The 16,540-nt window shown below is 45.1% G+C and overlaps 1 protein-coding gene across 1 annotated transcript in view; it reads right to left on the reverse strand.

Moving 5' to 3' along the window:
* The window catches only part of IQCA1L (IQ motif containing with AAA domain 1 like), a 1,109,403-nt gene that overhangs the window by 754,092 nt on the left and 338,771 nt on the right, over window positions 1-16,540 (reverse strand). The window lies entirely within an intron of this gene.

Genomic DNA, 16,540 nt, shown 5'->3' on the forward strand with positions numbered 1-16,540 from the left:
CCTATGTGACTCTGAGCAGGGTTGATATCCCTGCTCCTCAACAGGGTATGGATATTCTGGGGGTTGCTGCTTGCGAGCCAGTGCAGGAGGATTCCCGGCAAAACAGGTTGGCCCTTTTGGCAAGCCCATCCTCCAGCCACTTCTATCTGATGCCCCAAGACCCTGTAAAACCTTTATCCTGGAACATAGCTGGCTTAAAGAGTAAGATAGATGATTTGGATTTGCAGCAATTTCTGAAAAACTCAGAGATTATCTGTCTCCAAGAGACATGGCTTCTGCAACCGGCAGACATAAACGGTTATAAGTGTTCACCTCTCCAGCATGGAAGTCGATAAGGCGCAGGACAAGTGGGGGTCTGTTGTCATGTTTTAAAACGCACACTTATAAGATCCAAAACTGTAGTCCAATCTGGATCTTCTTATATTCTTACAAAAAATGGGAGGCTGATTCCGAAAATATTCTTGTCATTTCATTGTTAACATCTATTTAAGGCCCTCGGAGGAAGCTATAGTTGCCCTACTAACCCGTCTTGAAGAACTAGAAAAGATGATGTTGCTGTGCACTGCACATTAAGTACATATAGTGCTAACAGGCGATTTTAATACTCAGCTTGAAATTGTTGAAGAATATAAATTCCTGTACAGGGACTACGACGAGTTGTGGGGGATTCCCCGCTCTCATAGCTGCCCCTTTATACCTAGGACAGCTTTCTTTGACAAATTAATTCGAGAAATTGGTGGAATAGGGCCTGCAAAGTAGGCTCTCTCATGATATCCCCATCAAGGCCCACATATATTTCAGGGAACTGCCAGGCCCATATTGATTATATTTGACTACATGTAGGAAGTTGGGGGTTAGTGGTTGACTTTCAAGTTATCCAGCGAATTGGGAGCGACCACAACCCCCTCCTGATATCTCTTGCTGTCACTCCTATTCCCGCGCATGCTTCGAAGGATGGGCCTGGAGTTTTGCCCGCAGAGTTCAATGTCCATGCAGGCAGGGGGCGAATCCAATGGAGGTCGTTGGTAGAAAGCAACCATATCAGCAGCACCTACACCCTATTGGTTCGCTTCTTGAATCTTTTGCTGAAGGGGTTGCTTTGCTCCCTGGGACCTTTTGGCAGAAGTTGGCCTGCCTGCTGAAACTAATTTTAATTAAGCCAGGTAAAAATAGGCCTGGCAATATTTCATCTCAAGGAAGGTGGTTTGATCAGGAGTGTCGCCAAAAGAAGTCATAACTATTGTCTATTGTGAAATCGATGGAGCATAGGTCCGCTGATGATTTAAGATCTGTTAGATGTGAATATAACATTTTACTGAGTGAAAAAAGGGAGATGTTCTGTAAAAATAAATGGGAGGAGCTCCAAGTAGCAGTTAGAAGGAAAAACCCTTTGGGTTTCTGGAAGTAGGTCTCTGTGCATAATAAGCAGTCGTCCAAAATGGATATGCCTAATCTTCCAGAGGGCATTTGGTACTCACATTTTAGCAAACTATCAGGATTCAAAACCATGTTCTATTGCATGTATTTTTTTAATATAACGAATGCCAACTTAGTGCCTGATTCATGGCGTGAGGCTACTTTAATCCCTGTATTTAAAAAAGGGAGTAAAAACGACCCGAAAAACTGCAGACATATCTCCTTAATCGATGTAGCCTCAAAAATCTATGGGGAGATTCTTTGAAACAGGTTGCCGGATTGTATTTCATCAAACAAGGTACTCTCAGATCGGCAGGCAGGTTTCCATCCAGGTATTGGTGCAGTGGATCAAATCTTTAGGCTGTCCCTAATCTGTGACAAATACAGGAGACTCAGAAACCAAAATCTTCTTTTTTATTTTTATTGATCTGTGATACGGGTCTGATCAGTGAAACAAGAACTGGCATTCAGAAAGCACTCGCTCTGTTTGACTCAAAGCAGCCAGGTTAGGGCTCTAACACTAAGGTTATGCTCTGGTTCATGAGAGGCAGTAATTATTTTCCCTCAATACGTTTGGGGACTAGCATGTTAGAGAGGGTAGAATTTGATGACTATCTGGGGGTTCGCCTAGATGCAAGAGGTCACTGTGGGAAACATATTGAAAAATACACACTTAATTATACAAGACAAGATGCGGCTGTGCATGGCTTTATGCACTACTATGGTATTATTCATTTCATCAATGGTTATGTATGTGTAAATTCGTTGTTCTTTTGTATAGTTTGATGTAACTTTATGATCCGAATAAACTTAAACTACATACCTACCCACTTCTATGGTGGAAATGCAGTGCTTTCTGCACTGGAGATGTAGATGTTGAGGGCTTGTGCCAATTCGTCTGCCCTGTATTGGGCAGAGATTTGTGGTCACTCTGATCTTGGGAGATTGGAGCAAAAGGAAACTATTATACTGAAGGGGCTCCTCTCTCTACCAAAAAGTGCCCCGTCTCTCCCGAGAGACTTTTGATGCCAGATTGTGCCCCCTGGTGTATTACCATAATACCTGCCCTCGGCACTTATAGAGAATCTTTTTTGGACGTCCTTGCACAAGATGGGGCTAGAAAATTACTGTGCTTTAAATATGTCTCCAGCCTAATTAGGAAACTTGGTTCCCCCCACAATGTCTGATTCCAATTTTCAAGATCACATGATAACGAGAGAATACATTAAGCAAAAGTACAGGGCAAAAATCTTGGAGGTCGGTCGGGTAGGCACTAAAGCAAAATATGTTCAGCTGAAACAATCGTTGGGTCAAGAAAAATACCTATTGTGCATCCCAGATAAGGAGGCTCGTACCTTGTTTTTGAAAGCCAGGTTGGGGACTCTCCCTCTTGCGCGGGTTGTCAGCTCTTGGGGCAGAGCTGACTCAACTATGTGTAGTCTGTGGCAGTGCTGTTGAAGATCTTATTCATTTCCTTTTTCTATGTACCCTGTACAGGAGCCTGCGTTTTAAGTGGCTTGTCCCCATGAATAAAATGTATAACTTTAATGGCACAAAAGACGCCTTAAAATTCTTCCTAAGCAATCAAAATAGTTCTGCACTTCAAATTCAATTGTCTTATTTAAAAAGTGCATGGCGCTTAAGAAATAAATGTACACTGCCATTGAACTGCCACATGTGAATTGGTTATTATTGTTTTTATTGTTTCTATTGGGTTGTATACGTTATATTGTACTTGGTGGGTGTGTGATCTTGTGCTTTTATGGCATATGCTGAAATAAAGTTATTTACTACTCGTACTAATCTGTGATGTTATATGTGATGTTAGAAGTTGTGATTCTTCCTTGGGAATTTTGGAAACAAATGCTTTGGATTCAAATCAATGTCAACACTTGTCACGCATATGGTGAAGTACCTGTGTACATGGTGCAAATACCTGGGTTTAAAATAAAATACCTTGAATAAATGAGGAGTGAAAATGTATGCAATGGCAAAAGACATATGATATCTGGCACATTATTTGAGTACCCAAGAATAGTATGGCAGTACTTGTCATACAACAGTGGGACCAGTGTCAAAACCTTTTCTTAAAGTAGGGAGTGCCTATGCAAATGGTGGCAACACATAACACACAGTGTGAGTAATGCTGCATGTTATCACTGAAGCATTGAACCCACCTCCCCCAAAGAAATACTTAACAGCTTCTTCTTGCACTTCCAGTCATTCCCACCTATCCCCACCAATCCAACAATTGCCAACCCATGGCAAAACAGGCACTTCCTTCTCCCCTACATCAGATGCCAGGATACTAAATAATTGATTACCAGCACCTGCCGCTAATTTGCTTTCCGCCCACCCCGTATATCGATCAGTTTGTCTGTGGCTTTGTACATTTGTGTTCAGGTATCTGTGTGTTCCTGTGGATGCATTAATGCATTTGTGAGAGGTACGGATGATTGTGGCCATGTGTTCATGTGGGAAGGCTGTGAGAAACTGTCGACTGCATGTGTTTTAGTATGTATGATATGATATATGGCATTTATAACGCGCCTATACACAAGTGTTTCAAGTCGCAACGAGGCAATGGAGGGGAACAGAGAGAAGACAGAGATAGCGATCCTACTAGGCCTGGTGACATTGAGATTGCGCAAGTGCAGGGAAAGGGGGAGGGGAAAAAAGTGGGAGGGGAATGGGGAGGGGGCAGTGCAGTACATAGGATAAAAGTAAAATAAATAAATAAAAGCAATAAACAGATGGCCAGCTGGTGGCAAGTGCAAGGGTAAGTGCAGACCTCAGATGTCAAGTGCTAGTAGGGGTTGTAGGGATACTGAAACAGTCCCCGAGTGCAAGGATTGCCTGAAGGCCAGTGCAGGCGTGCAACTGGCGGTGAGAGGACATGGGCCCAAGATCAGAGGGTAACCAGTGCAGGTTCTGATTCAGCCAGGAGATCAGCAGGGAAGAGAGGGAGAGAAAGCAGAAGCAAAGAGGAATGTCTTGAGGTGCTTCCGGAACCGGAGATGGTTCTCCTCAAGTTTTAGTATGTGTGTGTGTGTAATGTAATGTGATTTAATGTAAAGTAGTCTTAGATTGAGCCCTTCTGCGAATAGTGGCCCTGCTAAGCATGGCTCTGTAATAAAGGAAACCAGAGTATGTTAGTCGTTTAGCGGGAAGGCCGAGGCAGAAACCTTAGGTGTTGATGGATGAAGGTCGGAAGTATGCAATACCTGTCAGCGATATAAAAATCTCTATGTGGTTTGTGGTTGGTACCGTTGGGGCAGGTTAGCCATAGGGCAGCCCCGGGATTGAGGAGCACAAAAATTGACTGAATGGTTGTTGATAGAATATGTTTAGGGTCTGAATCTGTTAAGTAAAATAGACTTCGAGGTCGTCTGAAGGAGTGTGGCAGGACTAAGGATGCAAGAGTTTAGTAGTGAGGAGTTAGTTGAGGATTGAGATGAGTGGAGAAGGGAAGGGGACTGAGCTATCGGCTGTAGATTTCACTGTGATGAGAATGGATTGATGAGGAACACCTAATCGGTCACTTACAAGCCGGCTTTCGTGCTGTTGTAGGTACCATCGATCAGGCCTTTAGGCTCAATCTTTTAATCCAAAAATATGTTATATTAAGAGGAAGATACCTTTATACCATATTTGTAGACTTACAAAGGGCCTTTGATGAAAACCCAAGATGCACATTTTGGGAAAGATCATGTGGTTTGGGGATGCCTTGCTCATTGTACAAAGCACTTATGACACTTTATTCGATAACAAAGCTGTTCTAAGATAGGGGCTGGCGGACAAAACAACTACACCCTTTAAAGATGATAAGGGGGTTTCGCCATGGTTGTGTCCTGGCACCAACACTCTTTAATCTCTATATGAAAGGTGCTATAGAGGCTGTATTCCCTACTGCGACTAATGCCTCATCGTTAGAAACAAATAAACACCCAATTTTGATGTTTGCTGAGGATGTAGTATTGGTATCCATGACTTTGACTGGGTTATGTAAGGAAGGCAGGGTATCAAAGTAAGACAGACAAAAGTCAAAAGTGATCACAGTTCAAGGGTGTTTATTGAACTTTATCAGGAGTGCGGAAAATGCCTATCTAAACCTAAATCAAAGATGGGAGCAAGCTACAACCATCAAATAATAGAAAACGCTGTTGTAGTTGTTTCGTTAAAGTAAAGATGACAATACTAAAAAACTATTGCCAAACCTTACTCTATATAACAAAAAGTGTGTGGGATAATATTCACAAAAAGAAAGAAGTGTTCACAAAGTAAGTCAGGATGTTTAGGCCGTTGGGCTCCCTTACCGTTTTTAGCATGGGACAAGGCGGGTCACTCGAGCACAGCACACTCGGGCTTCTTCCGCACAAGGTCACAGTTAATTTTTCCAACATCAGAGCCTTCTGTGCCCAAGTCTCTTTCATACAAAGTCTCTTGCTTCAGTGGGCCTGATGCACCAAAACAACAAAGAAAAGTTCCTTTAAAAAAAAAACTACAAGTCAGGAACTTTACTCATCGCCCAGGATCCCCCTCAGTCGGGCTCAGATCCTTCTTTCACAATTAGCCTCCCTGGGTCGGGTTTGGACCAACTTTAATTCACAGGAATCCCTCAATCGGTTTCATATTTGCCACCACAATATCTTCACAGGTGAGTTTTACTGTTCACCCCAGATCACCCTCTTATGGTCTCAGATACCCTTTTCAACCAATTAGTCCCCCTCTTCCAGGCCCAGACCAATTTCAGTTCATAGTGTTATAAACCTGAAGGTATCTCACCCGCTAGTTCTCAGGGATCTGTCATCCAGGTGGCCAGGACATGGCCATCGCTATTGGATCCAGTTCCTGGGGGTGGACCAGTGTGGGAGGATCACCTGGATGGGGGGTCTTTGGGGAGTGGAAATGGGACACCGAAAGGTGAGACGCGGTATCCCCTTCCTTGTGACACCTTTCCCTTATCCAGCGGAGTCTGATATTTAGAAACTCTACCCCTCCCCCCCTTTCCAACACAAACACTTTTTCACACTGTGAGCAACAAAGGACTAAGACAAGAGTCGTTTACCTGACATGTCCCAACACAAGGGTCAGGGACAGTCAGGCAATTGCCGACAATTACACACACCTGACTGCCATTTCCCTTCTCCATGGGGATAAAAGGCGGCGCATAGGAGCACACTCTGAGCAAGGCTGAACATAAGAGGAAGCAGCTATTCCAGGGCGGCAGTTCAAACGGAGGCGAGACCTGAGAGTACATCGAGGAGGGAGATTCCCTTGTCCTTTTCAACCCAGATCCATGAAGCCTCGGACAAAAGAAGCATAAGACCGAGAATGACAGCTAGCGGATGGTGTGACGGATGTCAGCGGTACATGGAACCCTCCTGCACTGATAGCCAGGGCGGGGAGACGTGGTTGCTATCATGGTACCGTCCTTGACTCCAGCGGCAAGAGAAACACCAACGGGTTCAGCACAGCCAGTGAGTCGGAAGAACTTGATAGTGGACCGGACTGTGTTAAACTCAAGGTTGCAGTGACAACATTAAGAAATCATGTTTCTTCATCATGTCTCCTCGCTCAAATCTGATTCAGCCTTCTGCCTGTAGCATTCACCTAGAGTTATCTGCCTCCACTATACTTTGTCTCGCTTAAATTATGTCCCTATGATAAACTGCCTAATGGTATTGTCTATTTACACCATTGTTTATTTTACTTACCTCTGTAATTATGTCTATTATAATGTACCTTATATATACCATTTTTTGTACTATACTGTAATTTACGCTCTGTTGTATATTTTGTATATGTTGTTCAGTTCTGTAACTATGCCTATTAAGTTTTTGCGCCTGGATGCCTTTGGGCCTGGCGTGCGCTACAAAATAAGTAAATAAATACAAAGAAGATTAAAAGACAGAGGTCTTTTAGTGAACGAACTTGGTACCAGAGATAGAGTGGTCCGGTGCCACGTGGGCGCTCAGTCGAATGTCTCTAGTTGATTCCCCCTGTCCTGAACAAAGAGAATAAATTATTGAAACTGCAAGTACCAAGAGGCCATAGGGAAGGCAGGCATGAGATGTCAAGGTGGTCATACAAGGGTGAAGCCAGACCCCTTGTACAATCGTCCTTGACACGTTGCAGAAGTTTGGACATTGAGGAAGTTTTGTCGATTGTGAAATTGTGAAACCGACTGAGGGAATTGTGAAATAGGCATTTGCGCCAGGTTAAGGGGAACGCCACACGAACTATAATTATGAAGCCTGCGCTTGTCATAGGCTAACAGAGTGACCAAGCGAGACCAGATCAACATTCGGAAGCCTCTGTTTAAATTGGCAAGTGCTTTAGGAGGCTGACGCTGATAGAAGGATCTCAGCCCGGCTGAGGGGGATCTGAGGGTGAAGAGTAATCACCCGAAGTGAAGACTAGAACTTTTGTTTTGTTGTTTTGTCATATTAGGCCCCTCCGAAGCAAGAGACTTTGTATGAGAAGAGACATGGGCACAGAAGGCCCTGATATAGAGAAAAGGAACTATAAACTTGTGCCAGAGAAGCCCAGGAATGTGCTGTGCTCAAGAGTCCCGCCTTGTCCCGTGCTAAAAACCATGGGGAAGGGAGAACCCAACCATAACATCCTGACTTATCATTTTGTTAAACACTTCTTTCTTCTCTTGTGAACATTACCCTCGACTATTCTGTAGCATAGCAGTAATAATTGGCAATATTTTTATTTTAGTATAGGCCCTTTTTCTTCGACTAGACTCCACTAGGACTGTATTAGTATTATTTGATGGCTCCCATCTTAGATTTAGGGTTAGATTATTTGTTTATCTCACCCATTTTACAATTTAATAAACACCCTTGAACTGTGATCACGTGTGTCTGTCTTGCTTTGATATCATGCCTTCCTTATAGTAGGCAATCAAACTCTTTTGAATGTGCACAGTATTTACCTTAACCCGCTGCAGGACCACTTTGATTTCACTGTTCAATATTTACACTCTCTGGGGTACCAAACAGAGACCTTCGAGTGAGCACCCACGTGGTGCCGGACCACTGTGTATCTAGTACCTATTCTGATTTCAGGAAATTCAATCGCACACAAGTTCTTTGTTCATAGAATGTTGCTGCTTGCAACCTTGAGCATAACACAGTCCGGTCTTCTATAAGTTTCTCCCGACTCACCGGCTGTGCTGAACTCATTGGCGTTGCTTTGCTGTCGGTGTCAAGGACAGTACCACAGTGGCAATCGCTTCTCCCCACCTCGGCTATCAATGCGGGAGGACTCCCATTTACCTTTGACATACGCTACATTGCTCGTCAGTTGGACTTCCTGGTTTTATGTTTCTTTTCCTTGAGGCTTTTTGAAAGTCGCAATCCTTTCGTAAAAAAGGCAACGGTAACTCTCTCATTGTCGTTCTCTCTGGACTCGCCACCTTTCTCCTCGGTTTAAACTGCAATCCCGGAAAAGCTGGTTACTCGTGCATTTGGCCTTGCTCAGAGGTTTCTTTCGTGCTCCGGTCTTCTTATCCGTGTAGGGAAGTGTGATGGAAGTCAGGTGTGTGTAATTATCAGTAATTGCCTGACTCTGCCTGACCCTAGTGTTGTGACATGTCAGCTATACGGCTCTGGTGGTAGTCCGTTGTTGCACACAATGAACTGCCCGTGAGAAAGTGTTTGTGTCGAGAAAGGGGGGGAGGTTGAGTTTCTAAGTATCCTACCTGGTAAAATGGGGAAAAGGTGTCATAAGGAAGAGGATACCGCATCTCACCCTTCGGTGTCGCACTTCTACTCCCCGAAGATCCCACAACCAGGTGATCCTCCCGCATTAGTCCACCCCCAGGAACTGGATCCAATAGCGATGGGCATGCCCTGGCCACCTGTATGACAGATCCCCAGGGACTAGCGGGTGAGACACCTTCAGGTTTCTCTGAGTTAGGAGAACAGCTGAACTAGTCACCACATTGGAAATTGATATATTCCCTATTGAACAAGTAAAAATATTAGATTACTTGGGTGTAAGGTTTATGGATACTGGCAGTTGGGCGTATTGTGTTGAGAAATCTAACGTAACTCTGAGCAGGTATAGTGGAGCCATTGCTAGATTTGCTAGAGAGCATGGGAATGGTTCAATGAAGCCAAGTTTAAATACATATAAACTACATGTCCGCCAGGCTGCACTTTAAAAATCGGAATTATGGGGCCACTGTAACTCTAGAGAACTGGAGGTTACTGATAAGGCATTTATAAAAACATGTTGAGGCTCCCCAGAATCCCACTCCATGAGGTGTTAGGATTAATTTATGCTGGCTGGGAAGTCGCACTGAAGCTGTTATTATACCCTGATGGAATGTGGAGTGTGCCCTTACTTGGCATGTATACAGAGGCACTTAATGATGTTCTACAACAAGAAGGGGGTAGTGATTTATCCCCGGTGAAACATGTGAAAGAAATGTCCATGTATCTGGGTCCCAGCAATTGCTGGATGTTAGGAAAGATTTCTCAATTGTGGGTAATTTTCCTTCCATGTGGCAACCCCTAAACTTTTTGCCGTTGTTTTCACCATGATCTAGACTTTGCCAGCGAAGTGCAGCCTTCTGCCGCACTCCTCTGGGCTTTCGCTCCATTCTCACGGGGAAACTGGCATGCCCTTAAGACAGTCAGTACCGGGAAACGTTGTTTTCCGTAGTTCTTTTATCATGTTGCAGCTTTCGCGCAACATGGCACAAGAGGGCACTGTAAGCTAAGTTACTGCTCTCTTGGGTCTCTAGTCTTCTACAGGCCCTAGATACTCTCTTTGGATTGTAAATGAACTATGCAAGTGAATCACGGACGGGATTGGTGGCAGCGATCGTTTCTTGTGTTTTTGAGCTCCTTTTGGCTTTTAAGCACGTTTCTCGCGCTTAGCCCAAAATGGTGGCCTGGCTTCCAAAATGGCCAGACCACAAGGCTCTTTGTCCTGTCCGCTGACCGTCTTGCCCCCTTCACCTCCCCCAGTTCGAGCCGACCCGGGGCCTTCCTTATTTGGGCATGTACTTTCCCGCAAAACACAGATGCTTTCGCGGGCTTCTACACCTCCAGGATGGGGGCTGGGATGTCTGGTCCCAATACACATCCTGGGCACCAGAGAGTCTAGGGTGTCGTGCCTGGGACCCCCGTGGTCCGTGATAGGTCCACATGTGGTGTGAGTGTTTTATGAGCAGATCTCCCATTGGGTCCCCTCCGTTTTGGCGCGAAGGGAACCGTGGATAAGAGGGGGCTGAAAATGCCACTACCATGTCGATCTCCTGAGTTCTCACGAACAAAGGAATACAGGAGCCAAGTATCCTGCAACCACGAGGCTGAACCGAGGAATCGCTGGTGGCCCGCTGAAGGACTGCTCCTCTGCACTGCTGTCACTTTGTGAAACCCTTTCTACCTCTGATCGAATGAGAAGGCCTGTACTGGTACTTCGACCCTTGGAATAGTGGGAACAACTATTCTCAGCATCTTCACCATCTCCTGCACGTAAGCCTTCGGAAGTGTCTCTGGGCCATCCAGCAGACTGACCAGCCTACCCAGGAGTCTTGCTCTGTAACCGCCGTCAGGTTGTGTTGTATTACGAGTCTTTGTCACTCTCACACGATTCGTACACTTGGCATTCCCAGGTCTGAAGTGAGTAGTGAACATTGGGCTGAAATACACACGGCCGCTCCGTTGCCCTGCTGTGGTAACAAACTGTGCGGGTTCACTGCGTTTGGGACATCCTCAACTCAACGTCTGTTGCTGCAGAATCTACACAACGCCGAGACGTCCCCTGCTTTTATCTGAACCTGCCAGCACTGAAACTGACGCGGAGAAGCCTGGGTCTGCCTGCATCGGGGACCGGTGAGTAGCATCGCTAGGAACTGGTCGCCCTCCTGCAGGAGCCCATAGCTTTTCCCCGCTGTGTCTAACAGCACGCCTTTCTGTACTCGCGCTCTGCTTCTGCCCCCAGTGGAGGCTGCGCTTGAGTCGCGGAGCTCTGTTCATCTTCATTTTTTCATCGAACTAAACTGCCTGATTCCTTCGAAGAGACTCCCCTTTGCCCGTTGGCACCAGCGTGTGCAGGTACTTTTGAGCACAAGGTTCCACTCTTCGTAGGGCTTGGACTTCCCTTTAGTTAGGTGCCTCTGAAGGCGGACTGGGTCTAATTATTATTCGCACTGCCTGTTTTCCTCCCCATCTAAGTGGTCTACACATTTTGTGCGTCTAACTCGTTAGACTCGTTTGTATTTGTATATATATTAGATTGGTTTGGTATGTGTTGGTTTACTTGAGTTTTATTGTGATTTCTCGCTACGGTCAATGCTACAAAGGCCTTGTAATAAATGTGTCTATATTTTTAATATAACACCTGCTTGGAGTAATTTGTAAGTGTTCTTGCTTTGGGTGCTCATTGCAGGCTTTCAGTCACCCTCACCCCTCTTGAGACCTAGTCTTGACCGCCGCAATCGCTACCCAGATTGGTCTGGCTTGTCCAGAGGTTACCCTGTTCCAAGAAACTAGGCTGGCCTTCTGAACCTCTGCCCCTCCAGGACGGAGTTCATAAATCCATCTTAACACTGGACACAAACGAACATGATTGATCCAAATATTAAAGAAGCCATACAATTAGAATTGCACATCAAAGAGCTTGAACAGACCATTGGCAAAAGTATCTACTGGCCAATAGCTAGCAACTATTGGGACTGTACTAACAATATCTTGACCTGATAAAACACAATCTGGCATGTGCGTTATTTGTTAAGTTTAGATGCAGCATTTTACCTTTAGGCATGCATACCTTTTTTGGGGGTATGCCTCTTACTGATCATTGCCCCAATTATACAGGTTAGAGTGAAGTGAAACAGAGACTAATTGTATACTCATTTGTATTCTGTATATGAATTTAGGAAGATTGTATCTGAAACCCAGATTTAATTAATTGATTATTTGTAATACCATAAAGGTGTGCAGACTTACAGGTACAAAGATCTTGTTCTTCCTGTGGCAATCTACTTGCACCACACATGGATTTGTAGGAATAAAGATAATAATGTTTAATGTTCTGCTGGTCCATGGGCATACAGGGGCCTTTGAAATTAAACCAGCATGAACACATACTTTCATGTCTTATTGTTGCACATAGATTGACCTTAATATTAGGAGCGGTTTTAGCATTTTTACCCAATGTTTGTATATTGTAGGTTTTCCACAGTGGCTTATGCTCTTTTATTGGTCTAATACACTAAATCACTGCCACTTTCTTATTCCCTGGATGTGATAACAACTTGTTCATTCATGTTTATCTGCAAATTTGTGATACTTACTTTTGTATGCATAAAGTGTTATACCTGCAAGATTTTATGGCGGTGTGCCAAAATAAAGTATTATACTTATTCTTATATCACTGAGATTAAGGCGCAGACCAGTGTCAGGCAAGAGAGAATCCATTAATCGAATTGCTTCTCCACAGAATGTAGTGCCAAGTTTACAAAATGGCTTGTCATAAATTAGCCCAAGTTTGTGGTGCACAGTTTTTAGTCGGTTGCTATTATTTTTCATTTAATTCAAAATGGTTTGTTGAAAAGCCAAGACTTGAGCTGTTTACTGAAAGGCAGCTGTTGCACTTCCAGCCAGAGAGGCTTGGGTAGGGTGTTCCACAGTGTGGTGACTAGAACTGAAAAAAGACGATTCTCCTTGCCATTTCCTGTTGAAGTTGAGGATTAGTAGTAGTGCAGCATTGCTGTAACTAAGTGTTCTAGAGGGAGTGTAGTATTAAAGCTTAGATCTGAAGGAAGAATGGCCTCCATCGTGGCATGAATTTTTGGCGATGCACAAGGTTTTGAAACAAACCCTTTTTTGATGGATAGTGTGGTAGTCAGACATAGGAGACGGACAAGAAAAGATGGTTAAACAGGATTCATTAAAGAGAAGAAGGCTTTGCTTATCCTCAAAGCTATGTTGATGGGATTTTCTAACTTCAAATAAAACAACAAATGGGTGCCCGTCAGGATGTCTCATAAAAATTCTGCCCTCCGTCCAAACTAATTCTTTCCTATGTTCTTTCCCTACTGCTATTAAACTCAATAACAAAAGCTAAGCCCAAGTAAGTTTGTCCCCACCGTACTTGGCTTCTGGTAGCTGGTATCTGAAACCCACTTAATTCTCTTTAGGTCTCTCTAAGGCATCAGCATGTTCTAGTTCAAAACTGGGTCTTTTAAGTCGTTGTCGCCTCTTAGAAGAGGTTGTTCAGGACAGTGATGAAAGCCTTTTTAAAAGTTCAAAAGGTTTGTCTCTACATTGGAGTATCTGGATTTCAGTACTTGCACCTTCCTTGCAACAACAGTTTTGATGAGTCCCGTTCCTTCAAATTCTATGCATCGTCTCATGTTCATGTCTGTTAGCCCAGTGTGGGTAGAGAATAGCAGCATCCTCATGTGATGTTTTGTGGTTCAGCCCATCGTGGGACATCCGATCTCCCTGGTTGTCTGATGGCTTTCACCACCTCATGGGGTATTCTTTGTCTGGCCCCTCTGGCCTTCTGCTTTGCTGCTTGCTTTCACTCCCTCTAAGGGTATTCTCAGGTTTATCCCCTTGTGGGCTGTCAGGCCTCTCTGGCCTTCTGTTTGTTTTCATCCCCTCGTCAGGATTTCTCAGGTCCAGCCCCTCGTGGGCTGTCCCTGTGCCTCACAGCCCTCCACCCATTTCTTTCGGTATGCTGCGTACCTGTGTTCTCCCATGGCAGTACTTAGCAAGGGAAGTGGCTTCTCCGTTCACCATGAAACCATTACTATGAAGTCTACGCGGTCGTGTCTCATCAACCAGTTCTTCCTGCCGGTGAACGCAGGACTTTGGCATCGGGACGCCAATATGCTGCTGTGGTGCCGAATCACTTCTACCTCGGTTAGGCTGCTCTGCGCTATGTGGCCTCTCTGCTGTGCCGGACCTGGCAGCATTCTGCGCGCTCTTGATTTCTTCCACCCACCACATTCTCTGAGTGGTTCTGCCTCCAGGCTCCACCTGGGAGGGACATGTTCATTCCTCTGCACACCAGCGCAAGCTTCTGTTTTTTGCCCTCAGGCTGCCTCCCTCTACTTCTGTGTGAGTTTTTGGACTTTTAAATTCCTTCTTGGAGTGAGAGAGACTTTGGTCCCTTCCTTCAAAGGGGGGTGTTAACAGAACTGGGTCAGAAACCAAGCCAGTAATGTTTACATTGTAAATTAAGGTACCACTCAACCCCCTTATATCCAACAAATATTTGGGACTCTGACTTAGAGGGTGGTATGGTAATTGCTTTACCTGAGGATCACTTGTCCCCTAAAGGGGGGGGTCACTGCCAGTGAGATCCAGCTTAGCCTATCCCTGGGGTGGTGTTAAGCAGAGCCGGCTCACCTTCCTAATTCTAAATGGGGATGCTCCCCCTTGGGGAGAAGCAACAAATTCCCTGAATTCATTACATTAGCTAGTGAGGAGGCTATTGTGACTGATGGCATAAAAAGAAGCTGAGATGTCTAGCAGGATGAGCGCACTCTCAAAATTTTCAACCGCATCATTTTTACGTGTATCTCAGATGGAGCGCAGAGCAGATTCTGTACTCTGCGAAGGTTTAAAACCATGCTGTGCGTCATTCAGGGGGTGATTTGTTTAGATTAAATACCAGAGCTGATGATATATGCATTTTTCCAGAAGTATATCAATGAAAGGGGTGTTTGAGATGGTACGACAGATGGCTGGGTCACATGGGTCGGATGTAAGCTTTTTAAGCAAAAGTCTGATGTATGCAGATTTCAACTGAGCTGGGACTCTTCTCGTCTTGATGGATTTGTTGAAGAATGATAGGAAGGTGGAAACTAAGTCTGGAGATTTCATGATCGATTTGTAAAGATTGGAGGGGCCTGGATCCTCGAGAGATCCCGATGGGTTGTATGTATGTCCTCTGCAGGCAGAAGGCAGAAATACAATACGGAGGAGGTAGTGGGTGGTGTTGGTGCTGTGTGGGTAGGAGCATCCTTTATTGTCGAGGTGATCCTGGATGTTGAGGATCTTTTGGTTGAAGTGTGCAGCTATCTGGTCACACAGCACTTGTGTAGGGGTAGGGCTGTGTTACAGGTTGTTGGGGTTTTTAATTCTCTGAGGATTGTGGGAAACCTGGCGGTATTCTCCCACCTACTCCATCAGGATCTTCTATTCAGGTGGCCAGGAACGGGCCATCGCTTTTGGATACCGACCCTGGGGGTGGATAAACGAGGGAGGATCACCTGAGTGGAGGGTCATGAGGGATTGGGAGGATACCCAAGGGCAAGACATGATATTCCCCCAATCCCAATAATGCCCTAACCTACTCTCCCTCACCCTGCATGATATATTTTCACTCTCACCCCATCCCCCATCCGCATTTCCAACAAATACTGAGACGAGGAGGAGGCAACTAAGATCAGTGAACATTGCCCATAGAAACAACAAGGGGAAAGTAAGCTAAACCCTCTATAGAAAGAGCTCAAGTTGTCCCACTAATAGCGTCAGGCAGGGTCAGGCATCTAGTAATAACCACTCACACCTGACTCCACGTGACTGTTTTTTCAACTATAAAAGGTGTGGTTTTTCAAAGGGAGGAGAGCGAGCTGGGGATGCTGCATGAACCGGAGAAACCAGGGAGCAGAGAGCAGCAGAAGCAAGGAGGAGAATGGCATGTCAAGACGCTGGCCCGGTGTTTGTGAGGGGCTGCAGCGTAGTTAGGGAGCGGTGCCTCCAAGGAGCTGGAGTAAGGCAGCCTTTCTCCTGCTGGTGGCGTTCAGTGCGATGCTCGGTCCCTTGCGACGTGTGCCGATCCCAAAGGTGTCTGAGGGGCAGGTGGTGAGACCCTGACCTTAACCCAGAGTATCTAGAGGAACCGCTTGTCAACGTGACGCTGCCCGGTGAGTGAAGGTGAGAAACTTGGGAGCGTGAGTTTGACTGAAACGGAGCGGGAGAAAGACACAGTTTAAAGCAGCACGGAACAGAAGATGAGATAAAGTGTACAAAGGACAGAAAACCATGAGAAATAAGCACAATAAAAGAAAAAGAGCAACATGTGCTAGCGGCGCAGAAGAAAAGTAAAGTGAAAGAAAGACTGTTACAGAGTGCAAAGC

Source organism: Ambystoma mexicanum, chromosome 2p (genome assembly GCF_040938575.1).
Source record: "Ambystoma mexicanum isolate Mex_15411 chromosome 2p, UKY_AmexF1_1, whole genome shotgun sequence".
NCBI classification, from domain to species: Eukaryota; Metazoa; Chordata; class Amphibia; order Caudata; family Ambystomatidae; genus Ambystoma; species Ambystoma mexicanum.